Genomic DNA, 23,138 nt, shown 5'->3' with positions numbered 1-23,138 from the left:
TGCACTTCTACCTTTGCCTTTTTTGGATGCTTGATCAATTTTTGCTTCTTTAGACTTCTCACCATCTTCCTTTTGATAGGATGCTCAGATGATTCTTTTTGTAAACTTCTTTTATTGTGTCTTCGCCTAGTCCAACCTTCATCACTGTCTTTATCAACTTGGGGTTTGTCTTTCTCCAACAGCTCTTTTTCATCCTCTCTAAAGATATATATTTAGACTGGTTCAAGTGAGCCAAATGTGATAGAGATTTGGTTAGAGATGTCCTTCTCATCATCAAGGGAAATTTTCTTTTTGTTATCCAATCACATAACTCTATCCTTGAAGACAAAACATTTCTCAAGAGGGTGACTCACAAGTCTATGATACTTGCAATAATTTGGGTCATTAGCTTTTCCAGCTTTATCAGGTCGCATCATCTCTAGAAACTCAATGAGATTTAGTTCAAGCAACTCATCAAAAATCTCAAAAATGTTAGAATCCAAGAAGGGGTATTCCTTTTCATGCATCTCTCTCAGGGTTGGCTTTTGATTTAGACACGCTTGTAAAGTCATTTTCACACTTTGCTTCTTGCTTTCCTTTATAGTAAACTTCATAGGTGACACATTGACATTCACGGATTCTTTGTTGTCATTTCTAGACACAAATTTACTCCATATTTTGGGTTCCTTCTTTTCCTTTCCTTGTGAGGATCGTGGACTAAAATCACATCTTTTCCAATAGAAGACATGCTCAACTCCATATCATGAGCGCAATTAGCTAGATCTTCGAAGGACTTTGACTCTATTCCTTACAATATGTAGAGAATGTACTAGTGCATTCCTTGGATACACATTTCTATTGTAGAAGCTTTGCTAAGTCTATCTTTGCAATTCAGTCTCGCATTTCTCCATCGATTGATGAAGTCAATAACTGGTTCATCCTTTCTTTGACCGGTATTCATGAGTTCTACCATGCTTACTATATTCCTTGTGCTATAGAAGTGATTAAGAAACTCATTCTGTAGTTGCTCCCAACTATCGATAGAATTAGGTTTGCGATCCGTATACTTATTTGAGGCATTTCCTTTTAGGGAGTGGACAAACTGCTTCACAAGATTGTCTCCAGAGGTCCCAGCATTATTGCATGCTTCCACAAAGTCTGCAACATGTTTCTTTGGATTTCCTTTTCCCTCAAACTACTAAAATTTAGGAGGTTGATAACCAACATGCATTTTGAATCTATCAATTTTTGTAGTGTATGGCTTTTTATACATATGAGAATACTTGGTGGAGACTTCACACTTATCCTTGATGGTCCCTTCGATGAATTCCTTCAAATGATCAAGTGGGATCATTCCTTTGAAAGAAACTGGCGTCTCCTTAGCATGCGGTTCTTGCTTCATTTTATGTTCAATCTCTTGAATTCCAATACCCTTTCTAAGTGCATCACTGGATTCTCTATCTAGGAAGCCATCAATCATACACATCAACTTATTAATCCGAGATTCTTTATTTTACATTTTCTTGGTCAATCCTTCAACCAACTTTGTCAAGCTCACAAGTTGTTCCAACATGGATGAAGCATCAGTTACCATTGATTACATTACCATTGGGGAGGTAGGAGAGTAACATAGATTACCACGCAAGTTAATATTCAAAGGGCTCACATCATGTGACATGTGTGGAGAGGATTCGTTACTTGAATCATAATATTTCTTCGCAAAAGAGCTTTTAAAACCAGAGAGCTCAAGTAGAATAAGAGTCTTAGTAATCCTTTCAGCAATACTACTGCCATGACCCAAACAAGACCCTAGGTGCAACAAGGCGATTAGAATCCCGAAGGACCCCATCCAAGCCTCTTATCATATCATTCATGGCATACCAGACTGAAGACCACTTTAAAGTTCTCTAGGTGCTTAGTCATTATCTCAACAAAACTTTCATGAAAACATAGTCTTTAATGTCATTAGGAAAGATAATAATAGATATCAATCCAACTTTATAAAGATAACATAGGAATAGTTAATTTATTAACTTTATCATAGTAAAATTATAGGAATGGCTCATTAACTTGATTGATTCATAAGAGTCCATGAGTTGGTAAGAATAGTCCTTTCATCTCTTTTAACGTGATTGTGTGAGAACTACCTTTCACACTATAACTGTTTCTTAAAACATCATTGATCATCATTCATAACGTTTTTGCATAAAGCATCTTTGAACATCATTCATAAATCTTTCATTGAAATAACCTTAAATTATTATCACAACTCATAGTTCATACTTGAAAACTAGCATATAGCATATGCCTTTGAAACTTGTCTCGAAATCATGCAATGTAATGTAAACTATGCATAATTAAGCTAATAGCATTGAAATATATCATGATTAAGCAAACCTACTGCAAATCACGAAATTAGGGCTTTTAGAAGAAGAATTTGTAAGAAGAAGAATCATGAAAGTGCCCAAGGATGAAGTCCCACATACCTTGACCTTTAGAAGCCCTAAATTGAAGAAAATTGAAGCTTCATCTAGAAGAAATCCTCAGAATTTTCTTGAGGAGGAAGAAGACTCTTGATAAGAAATTTTAGAGAGAAGATTTTGTGATTTGGGAGTTACGATAAGAATGAGAGGGTTAAGAGAGCTTAAGGTGGTTAATAAGTTAGAACATAGTCCCAAAAAATGTCCACATTCATTTATTGAAACATATAGAAAGACTAAAATACCCTCAACTTAAAACTGGAATTGCACCTAGATAAGGGACCCACCACGGTCCGTGAACCTCACCACGGTCCGTGAACCTCACCATGGCCCATGGTAATGGTCGTGGTCCTTGACTTAGACTTGGGAAAGTTGGAGTTCTGAGGGGTGCCCATCATGGAGGTCACTATGGCTTATGGTGAACACCACGACTCATGGTATCTTTCCTTGGTAGGCACCCTGGATAGGGACTTGAAAGGTTGGGCTCCACGGACCACACCATGGCTCGTGATTCACACCACAGGCAGTGATGCCATTTATGGTCCCTGCCCTAAGTGATCCCTTCAATTGATGATCTTCACAAGCTCTCTCCATAACTCGTGGAGAGAACTATAGGCCATGAAGAGCCTCATGGAGAGCCACATGGTGCAAAAAGATGAGATTTATCCAAGAAACATCTTTTGAACCTCATTTTCTAACTTTCCAACTTTCGGAGTCTTACAATATATCCCCTTTAGGAATATTCATCCTCGAATAGGAGTCAAACTAGCAGAAATGGAATAGAAAAGAAACATGGTAGCCCAACATAAATGCAAAACACCTCGAAAATGCATAACACATAAAATCTTTAATCTCAAGCTAATTCATGACTTTAAAACTCTTTTCATGAACATGAATGCATATGTAAAAATGAGAATGACTGAAACACATCATTTGGGCTGAATGGATCACAATGGAACTACATACCTCATCTAGGAACGGAAGGAAAGAGTTGATGATATCACAATATCATATCGGCTTTAGCTTCCCATATAGCAGCCTCAACCTCTTGGTTCCTCCATATCACTTTAACTGAAGCTATTTCCTTGTTTCTCAACTTCCTAACTTATCAGTCTAGGATCTTAATCGAGAACTCCTTATATGAAAGACCCCCATTCACATCAATGCTATCCAATGGCACAATAGAACTATGATCACCAACAAACTTCCTCAACAAGGACATATGAAACACCGGATGTACCAATGCCAAATCTGAAGGCAAACCCAACTCATATGCCACCTTGCCAATCTGCCTCAAAATCTGATATGGGACAATATAGCGCGGACTTAGCTTATATTTCTTACCAAAATGCAACACACCCTTCATGGGTAAAATTTTTAAGTCAACCCAATCATATACCTCAAATTCAAGCTCTCTTCTCCTTACATCAAAATAGAACTTTTGTCGAGTTTGGGTTGTGTTCAATCTTTCTCTAATAAGTCTAACCTTATCCATAGACACAAATACCAATTCAAGTCTATCAGAGCAACTTTACTGAATTCGAACCAACTGATAGGAGACCTACACCTCCTATCATATAAGGCCTCAAATGAAGCAATGTAAATGCTAGAATGATAATTGTTATTATAGGCAAACTCTATCAATGGAAAATAATCATCCCAATTTCCTTTAAAATCGATAGCACATGCTCTTAACAAGTCATCTAGATTCTTAATGGTACGCTCCGATTGACCATCCGTCTGAAGGTGAAAAGTTGTACTAAGCTTCACTTGAGTACAAGACCTTTTTGGAAAGATTTCCAAAACTGAGATATAAACTGAGTACCTCGATACGAAATGATAGACAATGGAATACCATGAAGCTTAACCAACTCTCGGATATACAATCTAGCATAATCCTCAGTTTTATATGAGTCTTAATAGGAAGAAAATGAGTCGATTTAGTCATTTAGTCAACTATCACCCAAATAGAATCATGTTTCCTACGAGTATAAGGCAAATCAGTAATGAATTCCATATTCAAGGCTTCCCACTTTCAAGTAGGAATCTCAATGTCTTGAGCCAAACCTCCCGATTTCTGATGGTCAACCTTCACTTACTGACAATTTGGACACTTAGCCACAAACTCTATGATATCTTTTTTCATGCCATTCCACCAATACACTTCCCTCAAATCTTGATACGTCTTTGTGGAACCCGAATGGATAGAATACTATGAACAATGAGCCTCGAACAATATCATATCTCTCAATCCATCTACATCGAGAACACATAACCAAACTTGATATCTCAAAATATTATCTTCCCCATTGCAAGAAATCCTCAATGGCTTTTTCAGTAATCTCTTTCTTCAATTCAACCAAAGAAGGATTACTATCTTGTTTTACCTTAATAACCGCAAAAAGAGATGATTCCGAACCATTCTCCACAATAACACCACTATCCTCGAAATCAACCAAACGGATACCCAAATAGGATAATCTATGAACATCCCAAACTAGCTCTTTCTTCTAATCCTCAATATGGGAAACACTATTCATGGACAATCTACTAAGAGTATCGAAAACCATATTTGACTTTTTCGAATGGTATGTCACACTTATATCATAATCCTTCAACAATTTATGACATCTATTTTATCGAAGGTTCAAGTCTTTTTGAGTGAATACATATTGCAAACTTTTGTGATCGGTGAATACATCTATATGGACACCATATAGGTAGTGTCTCCATAATTTCAAAGTAAATACCACAGCCGCTAACTCCAAGTCATGGGGTGGATAGTTGCCTAGAACCATAGGCTATCACTTTAACAATTTGCATTAGAACACAACCAAGACCAACTCGTGAAGCATCACAATACACAACGAACCCATCAGAACCTTCCAGCAAAGTCAACACCAGAGCAGAGGTAAGTCTATCCTTCAACTCTTGAAAACTTTTCTGACAAGCTTCGGATCATTGAAATTTTACCATTTTTTGAGTAAAAATAGTCAAGGGCGATGCAATAGAAGAGAAACCTTCCACAAACCATCTACAATAATGGGCTAAGCCGAAGAAACTCCAAATATCGGAAGGAGACAATGGTTTAGGCCAATTCTTAATCGCCTCGGTCTTCTTTGGATCAACCATAATTCCTTCACTATAGATGATATGGCCAAGGAAAGCAACTGAACTTAACCAAAATTCACACTTACTTAATTTTACAAATAACTAATGTTCCTTAAAAATTTGCAATACAATCCTCAAATGACCGACATTCTCTTCCTTACTCGGAGAATAGATCAAAATATCATCTATGAACATAATTATGAAAATATCTAAATACTACTTGAACCTTGTTCATGAAATCTATAAAAGCTGCATGGATATTCGCTAGTCCAAAAGACATAGCAAAGAATTCAAAGTGATCGTTCCAAATCCTAAAAGTCGTCTTTGGAATGTCACATTCCCTTACTCAAAGTTGATGATAATCCGATTTAAGATCAATCTTTAAAAAGTGACTTGCTCCATGAAGTTGATGAACCAGTCATTAATGCTTAGAATGGGATAATTATTCTTACTCTTGACCTTGTTAAATTGCCGATAATCAATACACATTCGAAGAGAGCCCTTCTTCTTTCTAACGAAGAGAACTGGAACACACCATGGAGAGATACTCAGTAAGTCCTTCAATTAATCCTTTAACTCCTTCAATTCTATCAGGGCCATTTAGTAAGGAGGAATAGAGATAGACTGAGTTTTAGGGAGAAGATTGATACCAAAGTCTATTTTTCTTTTGGGAGGGATACTTAGAAGATCATCGGGGAAAACGTTCAGAAACTCATTCACAACCAGAACTAACTCAAGAGTTGTCACGACCCAAGCTAGGGTCTAGACGTGACATGGCGAATGAGAAATTTGAAAGTACATCAAACAAACCTCTTAGTATTCTTTTAGCCTTTCATAGGTAATGAAAATAAATAAACAAGAGAAAATTATAATAGTAAATCTTCAATTTACATATGTCTAACAATACCTCTAACTTTTAAATTTAACGGGGCTAAGACAAGTTTCTTTCTCACTCACAATCATAATAGAAAGAAATGTCATAGTAAGTATCTAAAGATCTCAACATATCAAAACCTAGAAATATAAAAAAGTATTGTTCCTAAAACATGGAAACTCACCAAAAGTAGCCTTCAAACAAAATCTCAACTAGCCACGTGGAGGAGAACAAGGAGGAGCACTGGTCCCTACATGGGAATGTCATGTAAGCAAAAGTGTATGCGTTATTACTTTGAATGTACTATATATGTATGCATGCATGAACATTGAGAAAACATTAAAACATTTATATAATGTGAAACATAATGCAATGCATGAATAATAAATTATATATATATCCTTTAAAATATTCATTTTATGGGAAGATGATCATAACCGACATTTAAGACCATGCGAGCTATTACATATCCAGCATAACCCTCTATGTTGGCCGGGGAGACTACTTTCCGGGTAGAACTCCATCAACTTCATTCATTTTTTAACTTTAACTTTAAGGGCTATTAGTGGATCGATTAGACTAAGCCTATAAAGTCTCCTATGTTGGCACATAGTTAATGAGACAAAGGGTTGTTACTAGGATTCCCTTACCGAATCCCACCTTAATAACCCATTCGGTGCTAACTCAATCCCACGGAATAGTATAATACTTTAAAATAGTCATAACATATAGCTTGAGAATTCAAAATATCATATTCAGTAGAATAGCTCATTAAAATCTTTGGTAATTCAAATATGCAAGAGTTGTCCTTATTGCATAAAGAATCCATCATTAATATCATTTCATCATAGATATTGCTTTCATTAATATTACTTTGGAGTCAAAGTTTTTAAGTCAAACCTCATTGGAAACATAGTAAAACTAGGTGGGTTCAAATTACTTCAACTTGCAAATATGTATGTAAATGAATATGCATAAATACTTTGAAATCCTTTAATTAAAAGTCATATTTTAAACAATCCACCATGAATTTCAAGAACCTTTAAAGAGATAAGAATTATTTACAAACCATCAATTCATAGATATGAATTCATGTTGCATCAAAATAGACCAATAATCATTAGTTTAACCATGATTCATGCTATTAAGTAAAAATAAGATTACCCATAAGAAAATGTTATTTGAAATTAAGAGATTTAGTTGAAAGAATTTTGGACTACATGGGTGGAAGAACCCATGGATAAACACCCACATAACTTAGAGTAAAACTTAAAAAAATAAACATAATTTATCATATAATTAAAATACTTTAGGCATGAGAGTGGAAAGAATATTCTCTTTGAAGCCTTACATACCCGGAATCCAAAGCGTTACTCAGAATCGAAAGATCTAATTAACACTCTTGAATCTAAGTCTTTTCTCCTCGCCGAAGAATTTTGTGTACTACCCGAAGTATATGAATTATCGAAATGGTATTTATGTACTACTAAGAACTAAAACTATATTTTGATAATGAGTAAAGAAGTGCATAGAGAGAAGAGTTGCTTGAGAAAATTTGATAAACAACATGATGAAATAAGGTCAGTATTTATAAGTGTGAAAGAGGGACCTAACAATAATTAAAATAATTATAAAGAAAAATCTAAAAAATTAATGAAAGATTGTGATGTCATGGGTGATGTCAAATGTATTTAGATCTTTCCATGGTTGGTGAGATGAACCTTCTTTTAACGGAATACCCTTTTTTAGAGCTGTATTTGAACAAGATAGCTTCCTCATTAGATTTGGTATCTTCATATGAATTGTTGCGCTAGAATTCTACATTCATTTCATTCAAGAATCAACCAATTTAGAGCATCCTAGAGTGACATATGATTTTCCTTCTACAAACACTCCATTTCATCATAACACCATGTCTTGTAATAATTAATTTATTTGACCTACTTAACCTCCGAAACATAAAATATGGTCCACAAAAGTTGTAGGTAATGATATTGGGGTTATTCAAAAATTTGAATCACTTATTTTGGACTATCTTATGAAAAGTTAAGCCTAAAATATAAAAGCTGTATAATTTTCATTGAGAATTGGAACATCATACATAACATTTTTAGGGGGTGTTAAAAGAGTAGGAGCTTCAGAATTAGTAAATCTAACCCAGACTAGATGATAGATGCAACCTTTGACAATTATTTTTCAAGCTTGAAGGCATAAGATGAATTGACCCTTAAACACAAAATTACTACATTTCCATTCTAGGACCTACTCATTAGGAAACTGAAACTTAACCACACGGGTTCTACAATATATAAAAGCATAACATGTATGAAGACAATCCATCCAAGAATAACATATAAATCAGTCATATCAAGCTCTACAAGATAAACTGAGGTGATTTTATGAAAAACTGAAACTAGGCAATTTCTATAGACTCTTTTAGCCACAGTTGAATCACCAACATCAGTGTAGACTGAAAAAGGTTCTAACAAGATCTTGGGACTAACAATGAATTTTATAGAGAGATAAAGAGTAACAAATGATAGAGTAGCACCCAGATCTAAAAATGCATAAAATTCAAAGTCAAAGACTTTCAACATACTAGTCACGACATCGGGGAATCCTCTAACTTCTGATGAGTCTGGAGGAGATAAAACTTGTTTTGGTGTTGACCGCCAACCTAAGTAGTAGCACACTAATTCGGACGACTGATAGCCTGAGTTTGAGTATGAGGTCTAGCACTACTCCTATACTCTCTCGAATGATGACCCATCTTACCACACCTATACTACACATCTGATTTCGCTAGTCACTCTTCCTTATAATCACACTTCTTGTATAGAAGGATGACTTAATCACTCGGGGCTCCTCCTTGCACTTAGTATTAGGCACCTTGGCCTAGTCAAATTTTGGAGCCTGATTGTTTGATGAAGCTTGGTCAGAATATCTTTGATGAAATTGAGGATGACCACCATTACCGGACTTACCATAAGAGACGTTAGCACTATCGGTTCGAGCCCTCTTGGACTCCCTCTTAGACTTCTCCTCTAGCTTCTCCTCTTCGATTTTTTCACAACCCAAACTAGGTCTAAGTCGCGATACGATGATCAGGATGTGAGGGACCCCAACCATAAGTCATCTTAAAATACATCGCATACATAAGGTAAAGAATAGGATAAAGATAAGCGAAAGTAATCATCTCAAAGGGGATAGAATCAACCAATCCACGTCCGCATGGACTACATCACATTATCGTCTAAACATGCCTCTAGTCTGATCTTTGACAGGGGCTTAGGAAAATCTCTTATCTCACCCTAACAATAGATGAAATTCAAAGTGAAAGTAACATGAACAAAACTAATGTCCTTGATAGAATGAGGACTCAACAACTTTTTTAGAATCTAGGGTGATCTCTAGCCACGAATAGGAAGATCGTGAGTGTCTTTCGTCCCTACATTATCAGATAATGTAGGCAAAAATATGTGCTAGTACATTTGAATATACTCAGTATGTGAGGTATGAATGAAAAAGTAAAGGAACGTAATCAATATGTCATAAGATTCATGACCAATCATAATGAACATGAGTAAAGGTTAAAAGCAATTTAAAATATAAGAAACTCATGGTCAGTGCATATCATAAAACTTCATCATTAACTCATAACTTGACATCTCATAACTTGACTTCAACTTGTATGGGATAAGACCATTAACCGACATCTAAAACCATATAAGCTATTACATGGAAATCTATGACTCCTACATCCAGATAGGGGAGGCTACCTTGCCAGGGCATACTCCATAAGTAACTCATCTCAACTCAACTGTGCTATATGTGGATCCACTAGCTAGGCCATAAAGGCAACCTATGCGGGAAACATAGTTTGGGACTTTAGGTTGTTACTAGGATTCCCTTGGGTAACTCATTGCGTTACCGGATCGAACCCCACTTAGAAGCCCTCTTAGTTCTTAGTCAATATCCAATTATGATACAATATAGGTAAAATGTATGTATTAGTACATGGAATACACTGTGTGAGAAAATTATGCATGAACAATAACATATAACATAATCAATATGAATCATGGATGCAATACCAATATCTTAAAACGTGATTGAAATCATGGAAAATATTAAAACATCATACTCATTGGTCAATGCATCGAGACACCATCATCATCATAAATTTATAACTTTACTTTAATTGACGTAAGATATGACCTTTAACCGACATATAATACCATGCGAGATAATACATGACATACGATGGACCCCATATCGAAAAGGGAAGGCTCTCTTACCAGGATAGACTTTTTGATGGTACTCTCTATTTAATTGTGATATATGTGGATCCACTAGTTTCCCCATATTGGCATCTTTAAACCTATGGGGGCAATGTAGTTTGATACTAAAGGTTGCTACTAGGATTACCTTGGGAAGCTACAATGACATATCGGATTGAACCCCACCTTAAAATTCTCTAGGTGCTTAGTCATTATCCCAATGGAACTTTCATGAAAACATAGTCTTTAACGTCATTAGGAAAGATAATAATGGATATCAATCCAATTTTATAAAGGATAATATAGGAATAGCTCATATATTAATATCATTATAGTAAAATCATAGGAAAAGCTCATTAACTTGATTAATTCATAAAAATTTGTGAATTGGTGAGAATTGTCCTTTCACCTCTTTTAACATGATTGTATGAGAACTACCTTTCATACTATAACTTTTTCTTAAAGCATCATTTAGAAATTCATTGCATAAAGATCTTTGAACATCATTCATAAAGCTTTCATTGAAATAACTTGAAAATTATGATCATAACTCATCGTTCATACTTGAAAATTAGCATATAGCATAGGCCTTTGAAATTCATCTCGAAATCATACAATGTAATATGAACTATGCATAATTAATCTAATAGCATTGGAATATATCATAAGTAAGAAGACACAATGTAAATCAAGAAATTAGGGCTTTTAGAAGAAGAATTCATAAGATAATTGAGAAATAATCTTTGGGATTTTATGGGTGAAAGTACACAAGGATGAAGTCCCACATACCTTTACCTTTAGAAGCCCTAAATTGAAGAGAATTAAAGCTTAATCTTGAAGAAATCCTCAGAATTTGCTTGAGGAGGAAGAAGACTCTTGAGAAAAAACTTTAGAGAGAAGATTTTGTGATTTGGGTGTAATGATGAGAATGAGAGGGTTAAGAGAGCTTAGGCTAGTTAATAGGTTAGAACATATTTCCAAAAATCATCCATATTCATTTAATGGAATATATAGAAAGACCAAAATACCCTCAACTTAAAAATAGAATTGCACCTGGACGAGGGACCCACCATGGTACGTGAACCTCACCACGACAAGTGGTGGTGGTCGTGGTCCTTTACTTGGACTTGGGAAAGTTAGAGTTCTGAAGGGTGACCTTCACATAGGTCACTATGGCTCGTGGTGAGCACCACGGCTTGTGGCTCCTTCCCAATCTAGGCACCCTGGACAGGGCCTTGAGGAGTTGGGCTCTACGGACCACCCCACAGTTCATGATTTGTACCACAGGCTATGAAGCCATGCGTGTCCCCTACCCTAAATGATCCCTTCAACTAATGATCTTCACGTGCACTTTCCACTACTCATGGAGAGCACTACGGGTAGTAAAGAATCTCGTGGAGAGCCACCTGGTGCAAAAAGCTAAAATTTATCTGAGAAACTTCTTTAAACCTTGTTTTCTGACTTTTCAACTTTTGAGGTCTTATGACTACTTCCTCCTTCGGAATCATTTGTAGAATACATTTCTCCTTTTGGAGTTAATGACTCAAAAAGAGGAGTTGATGTGTACGACATTGAAGTGTTTGTTGTCCCAACATAGTGGTCTTGTTCCTCGTAATAAATCAAAAGCTTTTAAAGGTAACACCAAGGATTTCTTCCAAATCAGCAGAGAACTTGGAGTCAGCAGAGTATAATGATAGTGTAAGCCTGTCATTATTGCAAATTTTTCATGTCGAAACAAACTGGCAAGCCGCAATAAATTATCCAATAGCCTTTTGTTCATCACTAATTACCTTTCGCCGATGAAATTGATATGCCAAGCTCATTTAAAATGTGGAACTACTCCCTCATCTATGTTCAAAAACTTTCCAAATATACTAGATCAAAAATATTTTTCTAAATTTTTTTCCACAAGCATCTTTCTAAAATCTTTGAAAGGTTTTTCCATACCTGATCTAACAACGATATTACCTTTTAAATCACAGGGAAAATTGTCCAGCACTATCTTCAAGCCATAGTCTGAAAATTTAATTGTAATAACAATGACTTCTGTTGAAGGACTGTTAGGAGGGGAATCAGTAATAGAGGCAGAAGGGGCATTGATATCATGATGAAATTTTTTTCTTCTTTCAGCGAACAAAACATCGTCTGATTTGCTTGCTTGTGTCGAAAAAGAATCAACCATATCAAATATATTTTCTTCTTCTTCTTCTTCTTTTTCTGCTTCTTCTTTTGAATAATAATTATCTTTATCCATTGTTGATTGTTGTTGAACCATATAACCTTCATCTAATTGCCTAGGGCTTGAGGCTGCCTCACCATCTACCATTGTGGCATTAACCAACAAAGTTAATTTATTAGTAGATGCTTGTGTTTCTACTACTTTTGCTGCTGCTACTGTTTCTCTTTGAGATTGTGTGCTTATTTTTCTAAATTTTGGGGGAGTATTGCTTAAAGAAAATTTTCTTTTTGTTCGAACCATTTTTATTTACACATATGAGATAAAACACATACATTAGCACAACTAATTCTTCAATAAAATAGAAAAATAAACTAACATACATAATTTCATATTTTTTTCAAATGAGTGATTTGTTACATCAATTTAAGGAGTTTATGCAGAAATAAGTTAAGCAGATGCAGTAACAACAATAATTTAAGGTAGCAATTTAAGAAATTAAAGTACAGCTACTTAAGCAGTTGCTTTAGAAATACTTAAGTTGTTATGAAAACTTAAATGCAACTGAAAGAATAAATAATTTAGTGTAACAATTTCAGTAGTTGCTACTGGAACACCTTAAGATATTCTCAGTAGCAACTTAAGAGTTGCTTCATCAACTACTTAAGTTGCTGCAACAACTTGTTGCAGCAACTTATATAGTTGCAAGTCAAGGAATTTACTACATCAACTTAAGTTGTTGTTTCATCAACAAATTAAGTTGCTGCATCAACTTAGGAATTTGTTTCATCAACAACTTAAATAGTAGAAACACCTTAAGACAACTCAAGGAATTTACTACATCAACTTAAGCAGTTGCTTCATCAATAACTTAAGTTGATGCAACAACTTAAAGTATTTAATGAAGCAATTTACGCAAATGCTTCATCAATTACTTAAGTTGTTGCAACAACTTAAGGTTGCAAGTTAAGAAATTTGTTGCAGCAATTTAAGCAGTTGGTTCATCAACTACTTAAATTTTTGTGACTTATTAAGCAATTAATGATTTTTCTTTAACAACTGAGAGAGCGGTTACAGCAAGTACCTCATTTGTTGAAAAAAATTAAACAAATTTTGAAATTGCTGCACCAACTATACACATTTTTACACTTATTTTTTCTACTATGTTAATCATACATCATTTATTTCTTTAGATTTTCATCAATGTCACATCATCACAATAATGAATACAATGTAATAGGGCAAAAAAACAATAACAATAAACTATGAAATATTTGGAGAAATAATAAACATAGCATACACACACAACATGCATATTCTTTTTTTTCTTTAAACTATGAAAACTCAAACTCAAAACTCTAACTATTTAGAGAAATTTTTAGCTCTGTCATGATGACAATGTCGAGGACAAGAGAATAAGATGTAGAAGATGAAGATCAAAGGACGAGACAAAAATGAAGAGAAAACAGAAGACTTGAAAAACTTTGGAGATCTTTGGAGTGGAGAAAAAAGAACGGGTTTATTTTGAAAGAGGCTGATTTGAAATGGAAAATTATATTTTTTAAAAGTTCAACAAGTTCTAAAATTACACTTCACCTCCATTTAATTTAATCTCTTAATTAGTAAATGATTTGACTTAATCTTGATCAACATGTCACCTTTTTTTAATTGGAGTCTTTTTTGTCACATATGACTTAATTTTCTCAAATAACCCTTTGAATCTTCTATAAGCCTCTTTATCACCATTCCCTTTAATAAATTTGTAGATCCTTTTTGAAAAATTTCACAGTAATCAACAATGCTTACTCCAATTCTCTCCTCTCCTCCACCCACTTCTACCTCATTTTCTTATTCTCCTTCCCTCCATTCTCCCTCTTCATCTTTCATTAGCTTACCCTTGACATTCCCTACAGAGCAACTAAAAAACCAACACCCAACTATTCACTTCAACGTCAAGCATCATCTTCCTCAATAATTGAAAAAGAAGTAGCTGAAGCCCAAAAGCCATAAACCTTTCTTCGAGAATCCGATAAAGTAGCCTCTATTACATCAAATTCGAGTTGTATTATAGGTCGATTTGAGAAGTTGATCAGAGAAGTGCAAGAAAGTGTTTGTTTGTCTTTGGAAGAAGTGAATGGAGGAGCAAAGTTTAAAGAAGATGTTTGGTCAAGGCCTGGTGGTGGTGGTGGAATCAGTAGGCTTTTGCAAGATGGGGTTGTCTAGGAGAAGGCTGATGTTAATATTTCTGTTTTTTATGGTGTTATGTGTCACAGACTTAGACTTCAACTAAGACCTCCTTGCGGCACTTAACAACTTACTCACGAATCTTTCACTATCTTGCAAGCTCAAGTAAGCCTTTAAGACTAGACCGCTAAGGAAACACTAGATTGTAAGAAAGACAAAAGAACTTTTATGAAGAAGGATTTTGTATTGCTTTTGGAAGAAGTCTTGATTGCTTGATGATTTGCTACAAATGAATGCCACCTCTGTTTATACTACTCCTAAGGGGCCTAAGTCTAAATAAAATTTACTATACAAGTCCCTTCATATTTACAAACACGTCTCTACTCTAGAACTCTCTACATATTCTAGAGAATTCCAAGTCTTTCAAGACTTCTCTACAAGCTTCTACAAGAATCTAAAGTCTTCCACTAACCTCTCCAAGACTATAGGTTATTCCACCTTCTTCAAGATCAATTGGTGGGTCATAACATTCTCCCCCACCTGATGTGGCGACGACCGCGGCGTACTACTGGTGCAAGAACTCCCAGATTTTATCTTTAAACTGCCACAGGTCTTCATATCTCTCCCAGGTGGCCTCCTCTAGAGATTGTCCCTTCCAATGGACTAAGAACATAGCAGTGGCCTGTTGTACCTATTTTCGCTTGGCCTGGTAGTCCATAATGGCCTCAATGTCTCAATCATGGGAGGCAGTAAATGTGAGGAGCTCCCAACTTGATTATCCTCGGCTAGGATCATCCTTGTTTTCATGGTACAGCTTGAGGACACTAGCATGGAATACTGGATGGACCTTAAGATGCGGTGGTAATTCTAACCTATACGAGATCTTGCCAACTTTTGCAATGATCCTGAATGGGCCCTCGTACTTTCGCACCAAGTTTTGATGCCTTCCTCATAATACCATAAATTGCCTTGGGTTGAACTTGACCAAGACCATGTCTCTAACTTTGTAATCCATGGGACGACGATTGCGGTCGGCAAATTTCTTCATCTGCTTTGCTACCTTGTCCAAATAAGACTTAGCAGTGTCGAGCTGCTCCTCAAAGCCCTTGGCCATGTGATAGTCCCCAAAAATCTTTCCCTCGAATGGGGCCGGTAGTGAATATGGATTTTGTGGTTGTTAGACTGTGGCTACCTCGAATGTTATTCGTCATGTGGCCTCGCTCTACTGTAGGTTATATGAGAATTGGGCTACATCTAGCAGCCTCACCCAATCCTTCTGATATGAGCTCACAAAGTGCCTCAAGTAGCACTCTAGTAAGGTATTGACTCGCTCCGTTTGTCTGTCGGTCTATGGGTGGAAACTAGTAGAGAAGTGCAATTTCTTGCCAAGAATCTAGAACAATTCTCTCCAAAAGTTCCTAGTGAAGCATGGGTCTCTATCACTAATGATGTGCCTTGGCAATCCCCAATACTTCCCCACGTTCTTGAAAAATAGTCTGGCGGCCTCCTTAGCAGTGCAACCTGCCATGGCGGGCATGAAGCTGGCATACTTGGAGAACCTGTCCACCATGACTATAATTTTCCCATACCCATCGAAATTTGGGAAGCATGTGATAAAGTCCATGGTCACGCTCTCCCATGGATGTTCCACTATGGGCAGGGGCTCGAAGAATCCTCCTAGTTGACGTTGCTCTACTTTGTCTTGCTGGTACACAAAACAAGTCTGCACATAGCATTCAATATCATCTTGCATGCGTGGCCAGTAGTAAATTGCCTCAATCAATGCCCTTGTGGGATGCTGCCCTGGATGTCCAGCCCATAATATGTCGTGACTTTCCTTTATGATTCATCGCCTAATAGTTCCAAATTTCAGCACATAGATCCTTTGCCTGGCGGTAAGTAAGAGCCCATCTTCTACCCAGAAACATCTTGTCTTGCCCTGAGCGGTTAACTCTATAAGCCTCTTTGCTCTAGATCATGTTGTAGACCATCCTTGTTTGCATCCTGGATGTCACAATGTGCCGTGGTGATGGAAGCCAGCTTCAACTTCCTGCTAAGGACATTGGCCACAACATTGCCTTTGGTTGGCTTATACTCCAGCTCGTAGTCAAACTCAGCCAAGAAGTCTTGCCACCTAGCTTGTTTTGGGGTGAGTTTCTTTTATGACTGGAAGTATCTAGTGTACACGTTGTTGGTCTTGAATAAGAACTTGGAGAAAAGTAAATAGTGTCTCCACGTGCATAGGCAATGGACGATGGTTGTCATCTTCTTCTCCTACACGATGTACCGATGTTTTGTCTCGTTCAACGTATAGCTCTTGAAGGTGATAAGGTACCTCTCTTGCATCAATAATCCCCCAATGGCATAGTTGGAGGCATCCATATGCACTTCGAATGTCTCAAAGAAGTCAGGCAATGCTAGGACCGGCTCATTTGTTACGGCAGCCTTGAGGTCTTTTAAGGCCTCCTTGCACTCCTCACTCCAAACCCACAACTTATTCTTCTTCAATAGATCAGTAAGTGGAGAAGCTTTGGCAAAGTAATCGCTTATGAACCTTCGGTAATAGTTAGCAAGTCCAAGAAAAGATCTAAGTTTGGTTACCTTTGTGGGCGCCTCCCACTCTTTAATGGCCCAAACTTTTGCCTCATCCTTCTGTAGCTCTCCTTGGCTGATAACATGTCCCAAGAAGTGCACTTCATATTGGGCAAACTCGAACTTCTACCGCTTGATGAAGATCTCATTCTTGCATAAGACTTGGAATACTTTCTTTAGATGCTCCACGTGCTTATCCAAGGTGTTTCTATAGATGACTATGTCATCCAAGTAGACTACCACTAACTGATCTAAGTAGGGGTAGAAGATCTTGTTCATTAGTGAGCAAAAGGTGGCGGGCGCATTGGTTAAGACGAAGGGCATCACCAACCACTCGTAAGCTCCGTATCTCATCACACATGTTGTCTTCGGTTCATCTCCCTTCGTTATGCATAATTTGTAGTATCCCTTCCTTAGATCCACCTTAGTGAAGAACTTGGCTTTTCCAAGTCTATCAAACAAGTCAGCAATGAGCGGGATGGGGTACTTGTTTTTTACGGTCACCTTATTGAGCTCTCGGTAGTCTATGCATAGGCGCAACGAGCCATCCTTCTTGTTTTGAAATAACACCGGTGCGCCATAGGGTGCCTTGGATGGATGGATATGGCCGGCCTTGAGGAGCTCCTTCAACTGATTCCTCAGCTCCTCTAACTCGGGTGGAGTCATACAGTATGGTGGGTATGCGGGCGTCCTCGCTCCTGGCCCCAGCTCGATCTTATGGTTTACCTCGTGCCTCGGAGGGAGGTGTCTTAGCAACTCTTCGGCCATCACATCCTTGTTTTCTTCTAGAACCTTCTCTATGCAAGATGTAAATGTCTCCTTAGCGCCATTTTCTTCATCCAAGCTCGCAATGGTGGCTATGAATGTCGGCTCCCTTTTCTTTAGGCCCTTTACAATCTGTATGGCCGATAAGTGGGCTTGTCCTTCCTTCTTCGTCATCTTGACTAGAGGTACTATAAAGGGTCCCTCTCGCTCCATCACCAAGAGTTGTTGGAGGTAAGGATCGATCATAGTGTGTTACAGTTGGAGGAATTCCTACCAAAGTATGCTATCAAAGATATCTAAGGGGGCGACAGTGAATCTTGTCTTACCTTGCCACTTGCCTAATGTGATGTCCACTCCATGAGCGACTCCACACACGAGAGTCAATGGGGCATTGATCATCTTCAGGCGGGTGTTGCTTGGACCATAACTAAGCCCCAAACTTGTTGTCGCCGTCTTGCTCATAATATTGGCTTCTGCTCCAGAATCTACCATAGCATGAGCTGGTCGTCCGTTGATGGATATGTCAACATACTGGGCAGAGTAATCCCCCGACTTCTTAGTTTGCTTTGTAATGTCTCCACATAGCCCAATCATGCCTAGCTGAGTCGTGTCTGAACCCTGCCCTTAGTCTACTTTTTTGTTCTTTCGCTCCTGCAGTATGGCACCAAGGTTCTTCATCTCTAGACACCTAGCATAGCCGTGAGGACCTCTACATATGTAGAAGTCGGTTCTCTTCATGGTCTACTTCTTTCTCTCGGCGTAGCCCTGTTGCCCGAACATTCTGTCGTTAGACTTGTTGGCATCATGGCTCCTAGGTGAAGGGTGAGGCTATTTGCCTTTGCCACGATCTCCCCTACCTTTGTCATGACTATTCCTTATTTCTTTTCCCTTTCTCCTGTCATGCCTGTCAAGCTTAAAGTTCGTCAGGGCTTCGACTTGGGTGATGGCCTCATTGATGGTGCTGACTTGATGGTGCTCCAACTCCTTCTTGTTCCAACTCTACAGTCCATACATAAAGTGGAAGAGCATATATTCATCTGTAAGGTTGGGGATTTGAAGCGTAAGGGTAGTAAACTCCTTCATATAAGCCCGTATGTTACCTATTTACGTCAGCTCTCGGAACTTGCATTTAGCCTCATAGATGACATTATTGGGGAAGAAGGCCTTCTTGAACTCATCCTAGAACTGCTCCCAAGTGTTGATGGTCCTAGAACCTTCCCAATCTCGGACTCCTTGCGCTTCCACCACAGCATGGCCATCTCCAAGAGGTATAGTACAGCCATGTTGATCCTTGTCTCGTCATTCATCACTTTGTTACAATTGAAGTAATTCTCCAAGTGCCGAAGGAAGTTCTCCACCTCTTGTGTATCATGTGAAGCTTTGAACATTGGTGGCGTAGGAGCCTCAATCTTAGCCTTCCAGTCCGTACTGGATGTCATGCATCTCCCAGCATATATGTCTCCTTTGAGTGCTGCCATCTCGGCCTTCATGGTCTCTATCATGCTTAGTGCGTCCATGAGCCAACTCTCCAAGGAAGTGATCACCTCCTTCATTTTGTACTCGGCAGCCTTGCATACCTCCAACTCCTTCTGGATGTTGTTGTTATCCTCAAGGGTGAACTCCTCTAGAGACTTGAACTTACCATCGAACTTGTTCAAGCGCTTGCCTAATATCTCCACAGCTTGTAGGGAAGCATCCACCCTTACAATCCACTCCATGCCGGGCGTGATGTCCACGGGCTCCTCACTTTACTCATCGTCACTAACCTCAGTGGCCGAGGGTGAGTAGGATATTAGGGCCTCTCTTGGTGTAGGCTCAAGCGGCACCTCCTCACTTCTCTTAGAGTTTTTCTTTCCCTTGTAGTGCTTCCTTCCAACATCTTGCTTGACGTTAGTGGCGGTAGTGGCGTTGATATCTCTCTCACTTTCCATATCTCTTAGTGGAACCTCGCTCTAATACCACATTATCACGGACTTAGACTTCAAATAAGACCTCCGTGCGGCACTTGACAACTTACTCATGAATCTTTCACGATCTTGCAAGCTCAAGTAAGCCTTTAAGACTAGATCGCTAAGGAAACACTAGATTGTAAGAAAGACAAAAGAACTTTTATGAAGAAGGATTTTGTATTGCTTTTGGAAGAATGCTTGATTGCTTGATGATTTGCTACAAATGAATGTCCCCTCTATTTATACTACTCCTAAGGGGCCTAAGTATAAATAAAATTTACTATACAAGTCCCTCCATATTTATAAACACGTCCCTACTTTAGAAATCTCTACACATTCTAGAGAATTCCAAGTCTTTCAAGACTTCTCTACAAGCTTCTACAAGAATCTAGAGTCTTCCACTAATATCTCCAAGACTCTAGGTTTTTCCACCTTCTTCAAGATCAAGTGGTGGGTCATAACATTCTCCCCCACCTGATGTGGCGATGACCGCGGCGCACTGCTGCTGCAAGAACTCCCAGATTTTATCTTTAAACTGCCACAGGTCTTCATATCTCTCCCAGGTGGCCTCCTTCAGAGATTGTCCCTTCCAATGGACTAAGAACATAGCAGTGGCCTATTGTCCCTGTTTTCGGTTGGCCTGGTAGTCCATAATGGCCTCAATGTCTCAATCATGGGAGGCAGTAATTATGAGGAGCTCCCAACTTGATTATTCTCGGCTAGGATCATCCTTGTTTTCATGGTACGGCTTGAGGACACTAGCATGGAAGACTGGATGGACCTTAAGATGTGGTGGTAGTTCTAACCTATACGAGATCTTGCCAACTTTTGCAATGATCCTGAATGGGCCCTCGTACTTTTGTACTAAGTTTTGATGCCTTCCTCATAATGCCTTAAATTGCCTTGGGTTGAACTTGACCAAGACCATGTCTCTAACTTTGTAATCCGTGGGACGACGATTGCGGTTGGCAAACTTCTTCATCTGCTTTGCTATCTTGTCCAAATAAGACTTGGCAGTGTCGAGTTGCTCCTCAAAGCCCTTGGCCATGTGATAGTCCCCAAATATCTTGCCCTCGAATGGGGCCGGTAGTGAATATGGAGTTTGTGGTTGTTAGCCTGTGGCTACCTCGAATGGTATCCGCCATGTGGCCTCGCTCTACTGTAGGTTGTATGAGAATTGGGCTACATCTAGCAGCCTCGCCCAATCCTTCTGATAAGATCTCATAAAGTGCCTCAAGTAGCACTCCAGCAAGGCATTGACTCGCTCTTTCTGTCCGTCGGTCTGCTGTTGGAAACTAGTGGAGAAGTGCAATTTCGTGCCAAGAATCTCGAACAATTCTCTCCAAAAGTTCTCGGTGAAGCGTGGGTCTCTGTCGCTAATGATGTGCCTTGGCAATCCGCAATACTTTACCACATTCTTGAAAAATAGTCTGGCGGCCTCCTTAGGTGTTTTCTATTTTTTATGGTGTTATGCCTCCTGAAACTTATCGAGCTGCTAGGCCCACTGATAATTGAGATATCATGCCTGGCCCCGTCCAATTTTTTGCTGCTGGAATTAGCTCAGTAAGTTTCTACATTTCAGATTTGATCAAATACTGTCAATTTAGAGGGTTCATTGATGGTATTACATTGCCTTGTGATGATGCAAAATTTGTCAAGTATACTGCGTTAGGTAGTTTAGAATTTGTGTTTAATTCTTCAGCTTCTACTGCTTAGTTAACTGCCATTAAAATGCTACATCCTATTACTCAATTCCAAACTAGTTCCAATTAGCCATTCAACTGTAAAAAAGACTTCCCATTTCATTCCAATACAAATGATTTTGTAATAGGAAAATGATGGTTTCTCTAAAACGACAGGTTCTTTAAATCTTTATATTGTCTATACTATAGACTAAAGTAATGAACTCTTTTTCTTTTTTTGACTTTGGACAATTATTTGCTCCTTTAGGAGTTTTATCAGAAAATTCTAATCATTAGTGTGTGATGTTTCCCCAGTTGCTGCATCCAAAACAATCCATTTGCACCAACTTTGCATTTTAATTATTGTTACTTTGAGACTGATGCTCCAAAAGGTAATCTCTCTCCCGAGTATGGTAATTCTTTGTCGATAATCTTTCCACTTTGTTTAAGATAGAACAAGATTTCATTGGTGGTAGAGCAGAAATTGGACAACATAGGACTAGAAGGTGTTGATTCCTGTTTTCCATTTGTATGAGATTTGGAAAGAGAAACTCATTATACTTCAAAAAGATGACACAACAGTTCTAGATATAGTACTAGACAGTGCTACTCCTTGGTGTGCACTGAATGCTTTGTAGTAATACATATCAGTGCACTCTAATCGTCATGATAGTTATCACTGAACTTGATAGTAAAAAGTGAATGTAGCTCCAAGGTGGTTCTTCACCTTTCCTAGTCTTGTAATTCAATCTTACAACAACAACATACCTAATGTTATCTCACAAGTGAGGTTTGAGGAGGGTACATTATACACAGACCTTATCCCTATCTCATAGAGATAGAGAGGTTGTTTCCAATAAACCCTCAACTTAAATAATGTTTGTCAAATAGTTTGAAAAAGGTTTTACAAATATGGGAGCAATAACAAAACAAATTAATGTGAAATGGAGAGTGTTACACAACAAACAAGAGAAAGAACAATAAATAATGCAATAATCGGAGTACAAAAAAGCCAGGGGAAGGAGAAATAGAACATCAAGAAACTACAAGAATAGTGCTAATACTA

General features: G+C 38.0%; 1 pseudogene; it reads left to right on the top strand.

Annotated features, from left to right (window-relative positions):
• Positions 1–13,358: 13,358 nt before the first annotated feature.
• On the top strand, positions 13,359–22,526 carry LOC129884248 (oxygen-dependent coproporphyrinogen-III oxidase, chloroplastic-like; annotated as a pseudogene).
• The last annotated feature ends 612 nt before the right edge of the window (positions 22,527–23,138 follow it).

Source organism: Solanum dulcamara, chromosome 4, assembly GCF_947179165.1.
Source record: "Solanum dulcamara chromosome 4, daSolDulc1.2, whole genome shotgun sequence".
Lineage (NCBI taxonomy): Eukaryota > Viridiplantae > Streptophyta > Magnoliopsida > Solanales > Solanaceae > Solanum > Solanum dulcamara.
The sequence above is the reverse complement of the archived record's forward strand: the minus strand, read 5'-3'. Positions and strand labels throughout refer to the sequence as shown.